Source organism: Pleurodeles waltl, chromosome 12 (genome assembly GCF_031143425.1).
Source record: "Pleurodeles waltl isolate 20211129_DDA chromosome 12, aPleWal1.hap1.20221129, whole genome shotgun sequence".
Classification (NCBI taxonomy): domain Eukaryota; kingdom Metazoa; phylum Chordata; class Amphibia; order Caudata; family Salamandridae; genus Pleurodeles; species Pleurodeles waltl.
Window position 1 is genome coordinate 417,691,001 of NC_090451.1, and position 18,338 is coordinate 417,709,338.

Consider the following 18,338-nt stretch of genomic DNA (forward strand, 5'->3'; position numbering starts at 1 on the left):
AAACTACATACACTGTACTACACTGTACAATATGCTACTACACTCTACTCTACTCCACTCAATTCCAATCTACAATACTATAGTCTATGACAGAGGCTTTTACAACACTCTCCTCCGCTGTACTGTATGACACTCGCCATAACAACCCTCGAATTGTGACACTGAACTCTATGATTTGAATCACATTTTTGTTAAATATTTAAAACAAAACATTGAAATTCAATGAAAACAACAAAGGTTAAAGCTTAGTTATGCTTAGGAAAACCTATTTTCGCCATGCAAACAAAGTTTAATCTAAATAAACTTAAAAAATGTTGAAGTTAGAGTAAAACTTCAATTTTCAATTTATCCGCCACCTTCAAATTATTCTAAGTAGCTAACCTGGTTACACACTACTTTCAGCTCTCTAACCAGACATCACTAAATATGACTTACCATTCTACCATGCACTTTGTTCTCATGAATAATGATAGTCCATTGTACAACACTACACTGTATGAGACTCTCTGCCACTATACTGCACTACACTACACTCAACAACACTGAACTATATGATACTACTCCACAGACCTCCGCTCAATTGTGCTAAACTCTACAACACTCTGGTATACTCTATGCCACTATATGACACTCTACTTGATTACATTCTACTCCACCACACTCAATTTCTTGACACTCCAGTTGATGACATTCCACTTTTACAACACTCAGCTCTACTGGTCAACACACCACTACACTGTACAATATGCCACTCCACTGTATGATACTTCTCTCCACGGTATGACACACCATGCCACTTCATTGTTCTTCTCTACTCAATTCCACTCTACAATACTTCACTTTACGACACAACTCTACAGCACTTTCCTTCACTGTAATGTGCTCCACTTTATGACACTCTATTCAATGACACTGCCTACTGAAATTTGAAAAACATTTTTTTAGAAAATGAAAACCATTACATACTATGAAAAAAACAAAGCTTAATGATAATTTATAGTTAGAAATATCATATGTATTATTTCTATGAAAACCCAGCTTAAAATACACAAAATTACAAATCGTAAAGTTATAATTATAACTTCAATTTATAATTTACACACCACCTTCAAATTACTATAAGTCACAGACCACCAAACACAGTCTGGTCACCTCAATTGCCACACTATATTAACTTTAACTCATGCCTTTTCCACGCACCGTATTTACCCTTGTATACTACATCACTCATAGCATGTAGAATCATAGCATTCATAACATTTATAACTTCTCAAGCTACATTATTTGTCACAACACAGTACATGAAAGAGTGGCAAGGTATAGTTGTCTGGTTAGCAAGCTGAAAAAAGTGTGTAACAATTTCTACTACTAATAATTTGAAGACAGTAGATACACTGTAAAGGAAAGTTCTAACTATATTTTTTGAATTTTTATAGTTTAGGTAGTTTAAACTTAAGATATAACCTTTGTGTTTTTAATTCTCTCTCCCTCCCTTTCTCTCTCTCTCTCCCTCTCTCTCTTTATATATATATATATATATATATATATATATATATATATATATATATATATATATATATATATATATATATATATATATATATATATAATAATTATATCTGTATAAAACACGTGTCAAACACATATGTGTGTACTTTTATAAGTATATATCTATATATAGCATTAAATGTTAGTGGAATTTATTTAAATCACAGTATATTAAATGTATGTATTAAAATATGTAACATTTACTAATCTAAACTCTATTCATATTAAAAATGACTAATTTTGTATGTTTTGACGCAATATGTTTGTCAAGGATAATGTTTGCCACAATATTGTGTCAGTGATCCAGTTTTATAAATGCATCTCAGTTACTGGGCAAGACAGAAAGGTAGGATGAAATATAATTCCACATGAATTAGATGAGGTTTGGGGGCATACACAGCCCCACCCACCACTAAACAAGGTAATAGGATGGAGGACACACTAGACCCACACTAGAACCATACTTGGGCACCGTGGAGGTAGTTAAAATATGATACCACAAATTTTGGATATGAAGGGTAGTTTAAAACGGCTTGTTTCCTATCAACCACTCATCAGATTCAGGCTGTGGTATGTAAGAACCTATGAGTTTATAATCCTCCATACATTTGCAAATCAAGTCTGCGTGTTTATCAACATACGTTTAAAAGTGTGGTTTGGAGTCAACAGTGTGAAGTAATGCCTCCCAAGAAGACTCTATTTTTTTAAATATCAATCCAGCAGAAAGTGTGGCCAGGGTGCTGTCTGAGATGTGGAAAGGTGCAGATGGACTTTTTAAATTCTAAGCTTTCATCCTGCACATGAATCAAGTGTCTAGAACTCTAACTCAACAAAGAGATTTCTCATTAGGTTTACACATTGCAATTTGGGTGAAAATGTCATACCTCCATACCAATTTGCAACTTCTGTCAAAATGTCACTATCACCAGCAAAAGGATGAGGACAGGGAGATGAGCAAAAGCAGAGATAGACAGTGACATTTTCTGCTCAGTCAGACATCATTACACATACCATCAAGAAACCATGAAATATTGAAAGCATGTTTATCATTTTTCTTGCATACGCTACTTTATGTGATTGGTGATACAAACATGGCTTTTACTATGAATAAGTCTGTTGATTAAAGTGAAACACATTGGCTGTTTCAGAAAATAAAACCACCACTTCGCAATCCAAGTGTGAGCCTTCTTTTCTACAGCTCTGTAGTGTGTTTAATAAAAAATGTATATATAAGGAGCTTCCATAGGAAGAACATTTTTGTTGATATCTTTGGTACCCTCTGATGAATCTTCCCTTAACTTTATCAACAAAGCCCATCAACTTCAGATCCTTCTTGGAATATTTAGGGGTGATCCATCAATTGGAGGGTCAAGAGAATGGAGGGTCTTAAAACATGCATTTTCACAATGCACAGCTGAACAGAATTACCCAACTTTGACAGAAGGCTAGATCTTTACTCAGAAAGAGTGTTTTTTATGATTTGATGTACATCTGTTCAGCCGGTTTCAAGAAATAAAGGTTCAAAAGGCAGGTATAGCTGGACAGTTGGTGCCACAGGAGTACCATGATAGTCAGGGGTACCGCAAATTAAAAAAATAGAGCAATCTGTTTGGACAAGAGAGCTTTTTCCCCATTGGCTACTTTTGTATTATGAGACCGACCGCTACTGTGAAACTGACTGGCCCAATAACACAGAGAAATCTGATAGGCTGGCAGCAACTTCAACAGAAATGTAAACACATTGATTTACATTTAATATACAAATGACTTTTTGGGGAAGGACCATGACTCATGGGAGGTGGTGCCTGCAGTGTGTCAAGAGACCAGCTCACTCCTTCAACAACGGTAATGTATAACAAATCAGACTATGCACAGTTGCATATATAGTCATGCCCCCTGTTAATTTCTGTGCATTGGTTTAAAAACATATACGTACGCACCTAGAACACAATTTCATTGAATTGGCCAGTAGTGTGAAGCAGTGAAGATCAAGAGCATGACTGAAGAGGATTTAACTCACTTCTCCTTTGGTACTAACATTTGATTTGACCTTTGGATTGGAGCGATATATGTCTGAATCTCTATATTCTCTTACACACTGCAGTTGCAAAGATGTTATATTCAGCTATGCCGCCACTATGCAATGTTCATGACTACAGCTGTTTTTTTTTATGATATGCCACATTCAGTGCCCATTCCACACCCCAAAGTTGCATATTTTCTTTGACCATAACCGTCAGGTTCCGGGAGAAGGGGGGGCCAAGGCTTGGACTGGTACCCAAAATAAATTGAAGCCTTTCACCAACTAATCACATTTCTCAATTAATTAAAATGTGAGTGATAGAAAGCAAAACCTTTTATTGTGACATTTAAGATATCACTGTTTTATATACCAAACTAAACTCTATTTTTTCAAACGTTTTGAAAAAAAACACTTCACAGATTTTTTAGTATAAAAAAAAAAGGACTTACAAATTGAACCATGCTACGTAATCCCATCAAACCTTATTGAAAATCCCTCCAGAAATGTAGAATATACGTAGTACAGACTGTTTGTTAATAATCATGGGGTTAAGCACTTTTGGGAGACTGGCGGAATTGAGTGGTAGTGGCTTAATCAAACGTTTGGAATCTTTTGTAGATTTTCGTTAAAAAGCACTGATGTAAGTATAACCACAGAGCTGCTATCACGGGATCCATAATGAAAACATATCATGGTTCATGATACCTAAGTCATATCTTGCAGCTGTGACTAATGCCTACTTACTTTTAGTCAAGTCTTTTGTTTGTGATTACCAGATGCAGAAGAGAAAGCAGCAGCGGACACTAGAAGCAATATCTGCAGGATCTATCCAGAGGGAGATGACCTGGCAAACCCACTCGGCCAGTTCTGTACTATGAGACTTGGTCAGTTGAAGTCCAGTAATTAATATATTTACAATGGAAGAGGTAAATGAGCAGTATCGAGACCACTACTGTTAGCGAAGATGTTCACAAATTTTGAGCATCATTCTAGGAATTTGGACAAATCTGCAATGCTGATCTACAAATGACATCGCACACATTATGATATTTTAAGGCTTGGATCAATGTAGAGTTTTTCCAGACCAATAGAATTAGCTCAGTCATTGAAACCATAGCATTTCATGAAGCCCTTTTTATCCTGACGTCCCAGAACTCCACTGATATGTGGTTTGAGTACACTCATCAAATGTAAAGAATAATTGTGAAAAGCCACTGCAGCCTTCTTATAACCATGTACCCTTCCCTAACTGTCTAGAGGAACCTTCTGCCACCAGTTCATTTTTAAATTATTTAAGTAGACTTTACTAAGTCCACCGGTAAGTTTTCAATTTTCACATGATTTAAGTAGATTTTACAGAATGCATGCACTAAGGTTGGCTAAGTTGTAAAATGTTACTCTAACCTCTGCTCACCCCATTTTTACGGATGTTTGCTTCAGAAAAAAGGCAAAAGGGAGTAGCCCACTCTATGCAAATCAGACCAACTAAGTGCACTTGCAGTCTGGCTCCCCTGTGACCATTGTCCAAATTAAAGACCCATATTGGGATATTTTCAGCCGTTTACTTCTCACCTCAATACCTCTCAAAAGTCTACTACTTGAGTTCCCATTATTTGTAATATGGTTGTTTTAAGTGAAATTGTATTGTTTCTTCTCATCTTTCATCAGCCAACTTTATATTATTTAAGATTAAACATGCAGGCCTATATTTATGGGGATTTGCACAGGGAAGCGTCAGGAATGCACCTTATCTTTGGCATGTGGTGCATTACTGTCTATTCCTACTGCACTGGCGCAATTTTGGCAGCCTAACACCAACGCAGGCACCCTGTTGCCTGCGCTGTAGGCACCTTCCTACACAAAACAATTCTGGGAAGTTTTTTCCTCTTTCTATGTGTGCTGCAGAATCTTCAGAATACACAACACATAGAAAGAATTAAAAAAGAGGAGAAATAAATATATTTCTCCTCATTGTGCCTCCCCTGGCGAAGCGTGAGGTTCTGGTGCATCCTCAGGTTTACAGGTTCTGGTAAATATGGGGATGCATCAAAATCCATAGGTCTCTGTTAGACCTGGCAGCTTTTTGGCATGTCACCCCTGTATTTTTGCTTGCTGACCTCTTGTTTAAATGGGTTATTGAATTTTGCTGGTTTATTGCCTCTGCGCACTTTACCACTGCTGATCAGTGCTAAAGTGCAAGTGCTCCCTAGGTAAATTATACTGTTGATTGGTTTATCTCTAATTGGCATATCTGATTTACTGGTACGTCCCTAATAAAGTGCACCAGAGGTGTGAAGGGCCTGTAAATCAAATGCTACTAGTGGGCCTTCAGCAATGATTGTGCCACCCACATAAGTAGCCCTGTAAACATGGCTGAGACCTGCCACTGCAGTGTCTGTGTTTGCTGTTTTAAACTGCTAATTCGACCTGGAAAGTGTACCCACTTTTGGTACATGTAAGGCACCCCTAAGTTAGGCCCTAGGTAGCCCCACGGGCAGGGTGCAGTGTATTTAAACGGTAGGACATGTACTGGTGTGTTGTATATGTCCTAACAGTGAAATATTGCTAAATTTGGGTTTCACTGATGCAAAGCCCATCTCCCTCATTGGTTAACATGGGGGTTGCCTTTAAATAACTTTACAGCTCAGATTCCCTTTGACGGCAGATGGAAATATGGAGTTTGGGATCTCTGAACTCACAATTTCAAAATACATTTTTTAGTGAAGTTAGTTTTTAGATTTTGAGTTTGAAAATGCCACTTTTAGAAAGTAGGCACTTTCTTGCTTAAACCATTCTGTGACTCTGCCTGTTTGTGGATTTCCCGTCTGCGGCAGTTTGACAGTTGGGCTGTTCACACCTCTCCTCTAGACAGTGACATAAAGGGAGCTGGGGTGTAGCCTGCATATCTTGATGAGCCATCTGAGCTAGAGTGGAGGGAGGAATGGTCACTTTCACCTGAAAGGGCTGTGCCTGCCCTCACACAATGCAGTCTCCAACCCCCTGGTGTGTGTCTGGGGCCTGGCCTGGACAAGGACGGATCTTGCAAACACTTAAGACTTTGCTTTGAAGTTTGCCAACTTCAAAGGCAGAACAGGGTATAAGAAGAAGACCCAAAACCCCAGACTTTTAGAATCTTTCTGGAATCAAGAGGAACCTCTGCCCAGGAGAAGAGCTGAAGGAGGAGTACTGTCCCTTTGCTGTGCTGCTTTGCTGGACTGGCCTGCAGTTGCTGCTTCTGCCTGAAAAGAGTGCAAAGGGTGCACTTTGCTGTGTGTCCTGCTTGAGAAAGTTCTCCAAGGTCTTGGAGTAGAGCTTGCTTCCTGTTGGAAGTCTCAAGAACACCAAAGACCTCAGTTTCCTTGACCTGCAGCACTGGGAACTGTGTGTTTTGTGCTGTTCAAGAGGAGCAACCGTTACGATGCCGCCAACGACGCCGCTGGCCTGCACTGTGACCTGCCAACACCGCATGGAGCCGCACTGCCCCGCTTCGCACTACGACCCTGGTCTCACCGACGCTGTCATCGGACGACTTCACTGAGCCGCTGTTCGCACCGCGATCTGTGGGCCCCGCAATCTGGCATCGCCTGCTCACACCGCAGCTTGGGCATCCCTGACACCACTGCTCCTGCTGACACCGGCGCTGCTGCCTGCAGCATGGCCTGAGGACACCACTTGTGAGGTACACGAAGCACCGTCCCGCACCACAGCCCCGGTTCACCGACGCCAGCATCATCGACTCCAGTGTAGTAACCAGTCATCCCTGCCCACACCGTGGCCTGTGGACACCGCTGGTGAGTGTCACGAAGCATTGTCCCGCATCGCTGGCTTGGGACTACCAACGACAGCGCTTCAGCAACGATGGCGCCGCTGTCTGCACGCGACCTGGTGACACTATACATCGCACCGCACTGCTTCACACCGCAGCCCCGGTCTTGTGCGCCGTCACCGAGCGGCTGCCTGGACCGTGATCTGTGGGCACTGCATGTCGTATCGTCCTGCTTCGCACCGCAGCCCCGACGCCATCAACGCCAGTGCTCCTGACTTCATCAGCCCGGAGTTCAATCTGCAACACATGTGACTTCAAGGACCCGACGACCCCCGTCCTGTCTCCGGAACCAACAATGCGACATCAGTGACGCAGCTCTCCGGAGCTCACCGTGAGGATCACGGCGCCCTGCAATTCCAGTGGTACTGTTTTGGCGGTCTTTCCCACACCGTAGCTGTCCTGCAACACTGAGGCTGGCCTGAACTGTTGGTTTTGTTGATCACAACGCCGTGATAGCCCAAGGTGGAGCGATTGACTTCAAGGAACTGTATTTTTGAGTAAATCTTGCAAAATTCATACATTTCATACTGTATGTTGAATTTTTATCGGCTTGGTCTTGTTTTACACAGATAAATATTGGCTATTTTTCTAAAACTGGTGTGGTGTCTTTTGTAGTGTTTTCACTTATTACTGTATGTTATGTACAAATGCTTTACACATTGCTTCTGAGATAAGCCTGACTGCTCGTGCCAAGCTACTAAGGGGGTGAGCAGGGGTTATCTGAGCAGATATCTCCCTGATGCTGACTGGAGTGAGGGTCCCTACTTGGACAGGGTGCAAACTGACTGCCAATTATAAACCCCATTACTATCAGTGTTGCATGGGAAAACACACTGCAATGCCCATGGAATGCCTCCCTGGTGCAGACTAAGGCAATGCAGTGATTTGCGCTGCCTTGTCTTACTCTATATCTATGAGGCCATTCAAAGCTGAGCATAGTGGCTGCGTGGGGCATCATAGATATGGCTGAGAGGTTTGTGCCTCCACTGAGTCACTAAAAGTGACCAAATGGCAGTGCAAGCCTCTCATAAATATGGACAATAGTGTGTATAAATAACCTGTTTTGAATCTTAAGTGATATCACGAAACAACAGTTATGTCAAATAATTTATGCAGAGCTTTATCAAACTCCATGTCTTCAGGACAGCCATTTTCCTGTCCTAGGCTGACGTGGGAGCGCAGGTGAAGTGTGTTAAACCCCAATTACCCCGCACAGTCCTGTTTTCCTCAGTGCCATAAACTACATTTTCAATACATGTATGAATGTGTATGTTTTAACAGCTTTAAGCAATTCAAATATTTGTATTAATTAATGCGCACTTTAGGGCCAAACATCCTGTTTCGTTTTAGCTTCCTTCATTGGAGTGGGTTGAATGACCTCTCTTTTTGCTGGAAGCATGACCTTTTGGAATCTGTTCTTCGATTTATTGCACCTTGTTTGAGTACCTTTGACTCATATCTGGCAAACTGCAGCCAGGATCGCAAGGTTCAATGTCCTTGTAATACTAATGGAAACGCAGTGTGTAATGACTTTCAAGTGAACCTGAGACAGCACAGAATTGGCTGCGATTCTGAGCAGTCTGGGACCCTGCCTCACAAAACATCACAAACCTACTTTGAAGATTCAGCAATTAAATCGACTAAAATGAAGTAAAAAAGATACTCCTCCTCTTGCGTCCCGAGAGAGAAAACATTATTAAGTAAACACTTTTTTTTAAAACAGCACGTGTGTTTGTGTTTGAAAGTGTCAACTCTATTAAAACGTGTGAGTGAGAAACCAAAACGTTCATTTTTCTTGACCTGTTAACATTTAGTAGCAAAGGAACAAAAGCTACCTTCCACTAAAAACTATATAGATGCTGTAAAAATGTCCGAGATTGTTTTTCTTGGAAAGGGGAGCCTTTGGATAAATTCAATAGGGTAATTAAAGAGCTCGTTTTTTTATTAGGCATTACATACAGTCCATGAGGAAAAAAAACTGAGGCGAAATGTTATGATAACCTGCTGGATAACATGTGGCCAGTATTTTTCGACGGAATGCTGCCCTTATGTTCTAAGATTAAAAATGCACTATTTTACCCAAATGAGAGGCCACAGAAATAAAATATGTAAAGCTTCTAAGAAGCGTTAAGCCAACTATGAGTGACCAGGTTCAGTAATTATTAATAACACGCACTTTTGTAGTTTTCCGTAGGATCACAATATCCGGTCAAAGACATTGGCATTCAGTTGCCTTACATACGTGCAACTGACTGAATTTTACTCCACTTCACCTCATTCTCTCTTTTGGGTCAATTTGTTTCATCTACCTCTTGTTCTCTCACTCTCTCTCTTTCTCTCTGTCTCTCATGTATACACACACACACACACACACACACACCTAAACCAATACTTGTGCTTGCATAGACTTCTGGGATAGTGATTAGTCTGTTAATGTTTATAAATATTTCAGCATTATTTGATCTTCACAGTATGGTAAAAAGAAGAGTTGTAGAAGCTAGCTTCATCACTCAAGCCAGCTGTGCCCGTCACTTTCAAATATGCTGCTAAGCTGTTCTGAAAGGTGCTCATATAAGCTGTAGTTATTATTGCACAGAGATGTGATTTATAGACTGAGTCACATTACCACAAAAGCCTGACATGTTTTACGTACTTTAAAAGAAAGATTCCCTCCCCTTTCAAATCCTGGCAGGATTCGAGCTGGACCTCACTCCCTATAGGTGATCTTTTTTTCCTTACATGGCTCACTGGGCTGGGGTCAGGTAGATGCTGCTGCTCCATGCTCCAGGGTGAGTGTTCTTGATTCTCCTGGGTGATGTGCCATGACTCAAGATGGGACATTGGCAGATCCTTACTGCCTAGTCTTGACCACTACATGCAGAAGTAGTGCTGAGCTTCTTCATGCTGATGTACAGCTTCAGTTTGACAATTATGTAGTTTCAAGATCCCCTTTTTAGAAACCTTTTCCAGACACAAATGTGATTTTGTGTCTCTATCTTCGAGGTTCCTGTTTAGGGGGTTTCCCACTTTGAAGTGCCTATTCCTCTGTCTTGCCCCAGCCATACTCCGTATGATTTCTTTATCAGCTCCATCTCATGTGTTAGGCCTTTTTGAGCAGTGACCTCTCTTTGGAATCAAAGACTCCATTTTGCAGTGTACAGAAGAACGTGAATCTTCCGTCTTCCAGTATGTGTGTCCCATCTAGCTTTCAGAAAAGTAATTATCCACAAATCTGTGTGGTGGGCTGCCCTACCTCCACAAACATCTCCAGCAAGTCCTGGATCTACCAAAATGGAATCTAGAGACGTTCATGTATCATGCCCTTCCCTGGCACACATACACCATAGCGCTTGCACGCAGTCTCAAATGCTGACCCGACTCTCATGTACAGTAAACTTTCACAGAAATACATACACTCTAGTACACACACAAATATATATGTTGACTGTCATGCAGTGTACCTCTTTTCAGGAACCCATAAAACCCTGTGTGCATGTGCTACAGTGCATACTGACTCTCATTTACTGTACCACTTCAAAGACACACACATCCCAAGAGGCACCCACAACAATGCACACAGATTCTCATGTACTGCACCACTTCACAGCCATACATACATTATAGTGCGCACATGCAATCATGCACAATGTGGGTGCTGCATACCACCCAATGCAAGCCACGGGTGAGTTAAACACATTAAATTGTAACTTTACACAAGTGAGGCAGAAGGCACCACTCCACTGACATGGGTAAAAAGACTCATTCACTCTAATGATCAATATTACAGAAAAAGTAGTATACTGCCGCCACCACAGGCATGCTATGTATCTTCAGGTGAAGGCAGTAGCTTTCCAACACTTGAGGACAGTGCTTTAGGCACCCCTCCTGGTCTTACGAAGACCACAATCTGTGAGTCAGGCCTAGGGTGTGGGGCACACAGATGAGCCATGTTTGTTATGACCACACAATTGGCACCAAGGATCCAGATATCACTGCAACCAGGGCACCCAGGGCAAGAGTATGTCCATTTCCATGCAAGGGAATCTTTTGTCCGAACTCAATTTAGTAAGTGACACTAAATTGGAAATCACAAAACTATAGCTTTATGATGTTTCATTGAAGCAGAGATTGCAGTACAACGGAGTGGAATAGAATTAGGCCTGGTGTATTCAACATTACATTGCAAAGAAGACACATTAATATCTGTTTAGACTCATAATCTTCAGAATAACACTGAGGATTTCCACTGTTACAAAGGTCCATCAATTTATACCTGCCCTTCTCACTAAAATACAACTGTGGCATCTTCACATATCTCACCTGTGTTGAACATAGTCAGAAATGGTAAATGAACCTGGTGGCTAGTCATACCTTCAGTCCTGAGGAGGATTACATACTCATAATATAAATCTTTTGGGCTGATGGAAGATAATTAATTTCATTGAAACACTATGGCTGGCTTTATGAAGCATAGTCCTGAGGTACTGCGTGCCAGATGATGTACAAAGAGGACCGTACATGAGTCTGAGTTTGTATGTGCATCATAAAGTATTGCATTTGGAACTCCTTGTGTTTACTGTTGATACAATCATGTAAACCTTTACACATCAGCCTTTGGATAAGATCAATATCTTAGCAAACCAAGCTATGGTCATAATCAGACAACCATTGCAGAACAAAAACATTTTAATTTAAAATGTCTGAATCTACCTTCTCATACTTTCTTGCGGAGATTTTAAACTTGTTATTCCTGTGAACTTTTTTTGTTTAATGTAACTACATGAGAGAAATTGACCCTGTGTCAATGATGCTATGTGATTTTACGGCTAGGCCCAAAAACGCAAAGGTGTTACATCACTGTATAATATAATTAGGAATTGTCTGAAATATGCTACATGCATCCTTGTAAATGCTTATTTAAAGAGAATGCTCTCTGATTACTATTATACGATCAGCAGACTCTCTCATAAATAAACCTAAATTTCCTAAAAACATACACATAAAATGTATTTACTTTTTTCTTGACTTTCAAAAACAACATATTAATAAACACCTTCTGTGCCGCGGACGTAATGGATACGTCCTGCGGCACAGTGCTCCAGTGCCGAGGACATAACCATTACGTCCTTGGCCCGGAGCCCGGAGGGAGCGCTAGCGTTCCCTCCGTGGGGTTCCTTCCCACCCCCCAAAGGCAGGGATGAGAGGGGAAGCCCTTCCCCTTCCACCCCCCACCAGCCCCCCTGACCCTCCCTGGGACGTCAGCGCACGATCGCGCGCTGACCTCACACAGGCCTCCTGACATCACGCTGGAAGCTCAGCTTCCAGCACGATTGGAAGAGAAATGCTCAGCATTTATCTTCCGATGACGTGGAGGAGGCGTGAGAGCCTTCAAATGGAAGGAAAGGAATTTCCTTCCCTTTGAAGCCTCTCTGAGCATTTTAGCAGCCGGATTGCAAAGCGATCAGTTGCTAAAATGCCCACTAGACACCAGGGATTTATTTTTTTTATAAGAAATTGGCATAAGGGGAGCGACCCCTTGGGCAAGGGTCGGTCCCAAGGGGGGCATTTTTTTAAGGCCATTACTGCCTCCCCCTGGGGGCAGATCGGCATAACATTAGGCCGATCTCCCACCAGGGGGGCAGAAACCTCTAGGCGCCAGGGATCCATTTTTTTTGGTTTTGTTTTTTTGTGTTGTTAGAGGTGGGGAGAGACCCCTTAGTTGCTCCCCTAGGGGGCAAATTATATTTAGGCCATTTCTGCCCCCCTTGGGGGCAGATTGGCCTATTTTTATGAGGCCAATCTGCCCCCAAGGGGGACAGAAATCACTAGACACCAGGGAGTTTTTTTTTTATGTGAATTTCACGCAAGGGGAGCAACCCCTTAGGCAAGGGTCGCGCCCCAGGGGGGAATTTTTTTTAAGCCCTTTTCTGCCCCCCCCTGTGGGCAGAAACCTCCAGGCGCCAAGGGTAATTTTTTTATTTTTTTATTTTTTTTTAGAGGTGGGGAGCAACCCCTTAGGCAAGGGTCACTCCCCTAGGGGGCAAATTATATTTAGGCCATTTGGCCTATTTTATGAGGCCAATCTGCCCCCAAGGGGGATAGAAACCACTAGACACCAGGGAGTTTTTTTTTTACGTGAATTTCACGCAAGGGGAGCGACCCCTTAGGCAAGGGTCGTTCCCTTGGGGGGGTAAAATTATTTAGGCCATTTCTGCCTATTTTTATTTGGCCGATCTGCCCCCAAGGGGGGCAGAAACCACTAGGCACCGGGGATTTTTTTTTTGCACCAATTTCACGCAAGGGGAGCGACCCCTTAGGCAAGGGTCGCTCCCCTGGGGGTTCAAATTTATTTTAGGCCATTTCTCCTCCCCTTGGGGGCAGATCGGCCTATTTCTATTAGGCCGATCTGCCCCCGGGGGGGCAGAAACCACTTAGGCACCAGGGATTGGTGTGTGTGTATGTGTGTGTTTTGTTTGGGGGGGCAGCCCCTTGGGCAAGCTTCGCTCCCCATGGGGGCACATTACTGTTGGCCATATCTGCCCCCTTTGGTGGCAGATTGGCTTATTTTTGGAAGGCCCATCTGCCCCTATGGGGGCAGAAAGCCCACCAAAGACCAGGGAAGATTTTTTTTTTCAAAATAAGAAGGTGGGGGTATGGCCATACCCCCACCCAAAATAAATGGGGACAAAGTTGTTCTGCCCACCAGTGGGCAGATGGGGCAATTACCCCCGATCCACACCCTGGCAGAAAGTCTAATAGATGCCAGGGAATTAAAAAAAAAAATTGTGGGGTGGTGGCTATCAACCAGTATGGGCCTGGTGATGCCCCCACCCCAACTGAAGGGGGTAACAGTCTTTCAGCTCTCCCCCGCACACTAAAACATTTTATCCCACGGCAAGCAAGAGGACATTTGATTATTTTGGGTTTTCCTTTTACATTGGGGCCATGAGAGCTTGGCTAACTCTCAAAATCGTCCAACTTGGAATGGTGAGGGCTGCACTTTATGGACTTTGGGATGCTGCCATGTAGAAAAATCCACAAGACCTAGACACATCTGAAAACTAAACATCTGGGTAATTCCAGGGTGGTGTGTTTCACATGCACCCGCACCATTTTCTTACCCACAGTGCCCTGCAAACCTCCAACTTTTCTGGAAATAACACATTTTTCCTACATTTTTGTGATGGAACCTTCCGGAATCTGCAGGAATCCACAAAATTCCTACCACCCAGCATTGTCTCATCTATACTGATAAACATTCTGCTGCATTTGTCAGCCTAAAAATGTTTTTTTCTCAAACTACCCTTTTGGACCCGCTTTGGTTTCCCCTCATTTTCAACATGTTTTTGGCTCTTCCCTGTCACAAGCCCTTGGCCCACCTACACAAGTGAGGTAACATTTTTATCGGGAGACTTGGGGGAATGCTGGGTGGAAGGAAATTTGTGGCTCCTCTCAGATTCCAGAACTTTATGTTGCCGAAATGTGAGGAAAAAGTGCTTTTTTGGCCAAATTGTGAGGTTTGCAAAGGATTCTGGGTAACAGAACCTGGTGAGAGCTCCACAAGTCACCCCATCGTGGATTCCCCTAGGTGTCTAGTTTTAAAAAATGCACAGGTTTGGTAGGTTTCCCTAGGTGCCGGCTCAGCTAGAGGCAAAAATTCACAGCTAGGCACTTTGCAAAAAACAGGTCTATTTTCTTTGAGAAAATGTCATGTGTCCACGTTGTGTTTTGGGGCATATCATGTCCCAGGCGCAAGGCCTACCGACACAAGTGAGGTACCATTTTTATCAGGAGACTTGGGGGAACGCTGGGTGGAAGGAAATGTATGGCTCCTCTCAGATTCCAGAACTTTCTGTCACCGAAATGTGAGGGAAAAGTGTTTTTTTGGCCAAAGTTTGAGGTTTGAAAAGGATTCTGGGTAACAGAACCTGGTCAGAGCCCCACAAGTCACCCCATCTTGGATTCCCCTAGATATCTAGTTTTTAAAAATCCACAGGTTTGGTAGGTTTTCCTAGGTGCCGGCTGAGCTAGAGGCCAAAATCCACATTTAGACACTTTGCAAAAAACAGGTCTGTTTTCTTTGGGAAAATGTGATGTGTCCATTTTGTGTTTCCTGTCTCGGGCGCTAGGCCTACCCACGCAAGTGAGGTACCATTTTTATCAGGAGACTTGGGGGAACACAGAATAGCAAAACAACTGTTATTGCCCCTTATCTTTCTCTTTATTTTTTCCTTCCAAATGGAAGACAGTGTGTAAAAAAGACGTCTATTTTGGAAATGCCCTGTAATTCACATGCTAGTATGGGGACCCCAGAATTCAGAGATGTGCAAATAACCACTTGCTTCTCAACACCTTATGTTGTGGCCATTTTGGAAATACAAAGGTTGTCTTGATACCTATTTTTCAATTTTTATATTTCAGCAAATGAATTGCTGTATACCCCGTATAGAATGAAAACCCATTGCAAGGTGTAGCTCATTTATTGGCTCTGGGTACCTAGGGTTCTTGATGAACCTACAAGCCCTATATATCCCCACAACCAGAAGAGTCCAGCTGACGTAACGGTATATTGCTTTAAAAAATCTAACATCGCAGGAAAAAGTTACAGAGTAAAACATGAAGAAAAATGGCTGGTTTTTTTCACCTCAATTTCAATAAAAAATTTATTTCAGCTGTTATTTGCTGTAGGAAACCCTTGTAGGATCTACACATTTACCCCTTGCTGAACTCAGAATTTTGACTACTTTTCAGAAATGTTTAGCTTTCTGGGATCCAGCATAGATTTCACACCCATTTCTGTCACTAACTGGAAGGAGGCTGAAAGCACAAAAAATAGTAAAAATGGGGTATGTCCCAGTAAAATGCCAAAATTGTGTTGAAAAATGGGGTTTTGTGATTCAAGTTTGCCTGTTCCTGAAAGCTGGAAGATGGTGATTTTAGCACCGCAAACCCTTTGTTGATGCCATTTTCAGGAGAAAAACCACAAGCCTTCTTCTGCAGCCCTTTTATCCATTTTGTTTTGTTTTTTTAAACAAATTCTTCGCTGTATTTTGGCTATTTTCTTGGTCTCCTTCAGGGGAACCCACAAAGTCTGGGTACCTATAGAATCCCTAGGATGTTGTGAAAAAAGGACGCAAATTTGGGGTGGGTAGTTTATGTGGAGAAAAAGTTATGAGGGCCTAAGCACAAACTGCCCCAAATAGCCAAAAAGAGCCAAAAAGAGGCTCGGCATAGGAGGGGAAAAGGCCTGGCAGCGAAGGGGTTAATAGTCAGCGATAACTGTACCTTTTTCTGATACTGTGGTTTCCTATTTAACTGACAGGCAGGAAGCAAATGTCTAAATTATAATTTTCTGGACTAAAACTTCAGGTGCTATTTATTGCATCTGTTAAATAACAATACAATGGACACGTTATTTATTGGGTGTGATAAATAACACCTATTATGAGTTACTGGGGAATAACATGCAGATTTTGATGTTTAATGCACCGGAAATGCGCATCATATGGTAAATACTGTATACTTTTCCCAATTTAAAGTTTGGCAGGATTGACCTGTCAAAATTTAATGAAGGGTGAGTGTTAGATCTGGACCTTTCTGCAGAGTTATCTCCAAACTTGTTATCTTCACCTTCCTGTTTTCTGAACCTGCTGTTGTTGGCTTTATTATTCTGGGAACTTTACCACTACTAACCAGTACAAAATTCCTGCATCTCTGCTTAAAACATGTTAGAATATGCTTATACCCAATTGGCCTATTTAATTTACTTGTAAGTGCCCAGTAAAGTGGTACTATATATGCCCAGGGACAGTAAATAAAATGCTACTTGTGGGGCTACAAAACTTATTGTGCCATCCACTAAAGTAGCCCTTTAAACATGACTCCGGCCTGCCATTGCAGCCTGCATGTGCAGTTTTAAGCTACCATTTCAGGTTCAAACCTTCCTTTTTAATGCATATATTACCCCTAAGGTAGGCCCTGAACAGCCCAGATGGAAGGGAGCAATGTATCTAAAAAGTAGGATATGTACTTTTAACTATTACATGTCCTGGTAGTGAAAAGCCCTTAAGTTCATTTCCACTACTGCAAGGCCCCTCTGTCCTATTGGATAGCATTGAAGTTACCTTATTATACCTTACATATCATAAGCTGTAACCTTCAAATAGGAACAGGTAACCATTTAAAAGTTGGTGTCTACAGAATTGTAATGAAAAATCATCTCATGATAACATTGGATTTTAAATTACAACTTTGAAAATGCCACTTTTAGGAAGTTGGCATTTTTCTGCATTAGCCATTCAGTGCCTGCATACTGTCACTGTATCACATGACTGGATGGAGGTGATAGCTGGTTCTGTGTATTCCTCCTAGACAGCCACATACAATAGAGAGCTTGGGTGTGTTTGGGCTGACAATCACTGGCAGGATGGAAGGGAGGAGCTGGGCACAGCCCTACTTACACTTAAACAGACTTTGTCCTGCCTCTACACAAAGAGCTGCATACCCCCTCTATTATGCCTGGAGCCAGGGCAGGAAAGTCAGGAACCCTGTGCACTTCAAAGGGAAACACCTACAAGCTTTTCCCACTATAAAAGAAGACCCATGTATAAGTATTGGACACTAAGGCCCAGATTCTCAAAGGTGTCACACAGCGCAGCGCAGTGCAGCAGCCAAAAAAGCTGCGCTATGCTCCATGACACAGAGAGAGCAGTAGAGCGTCATATTCACATAGATATGGCACTCTCCTCCCCTCTCCTTAGTGCCAGCACTGATTTCAGCTGCTGTGCACAACGCACACACTTTAGTACCATAGTGCTAGGGTGTGTGCGTGAGTCTACCATAGGTTTTGTAAAGGAAAGCTACCCTTACTGTACAAAATACTATGCCTAAACAAGTGGGAATGTATTTCCTACTTTGTATGTGTGCTGTACAGTGCAGCAC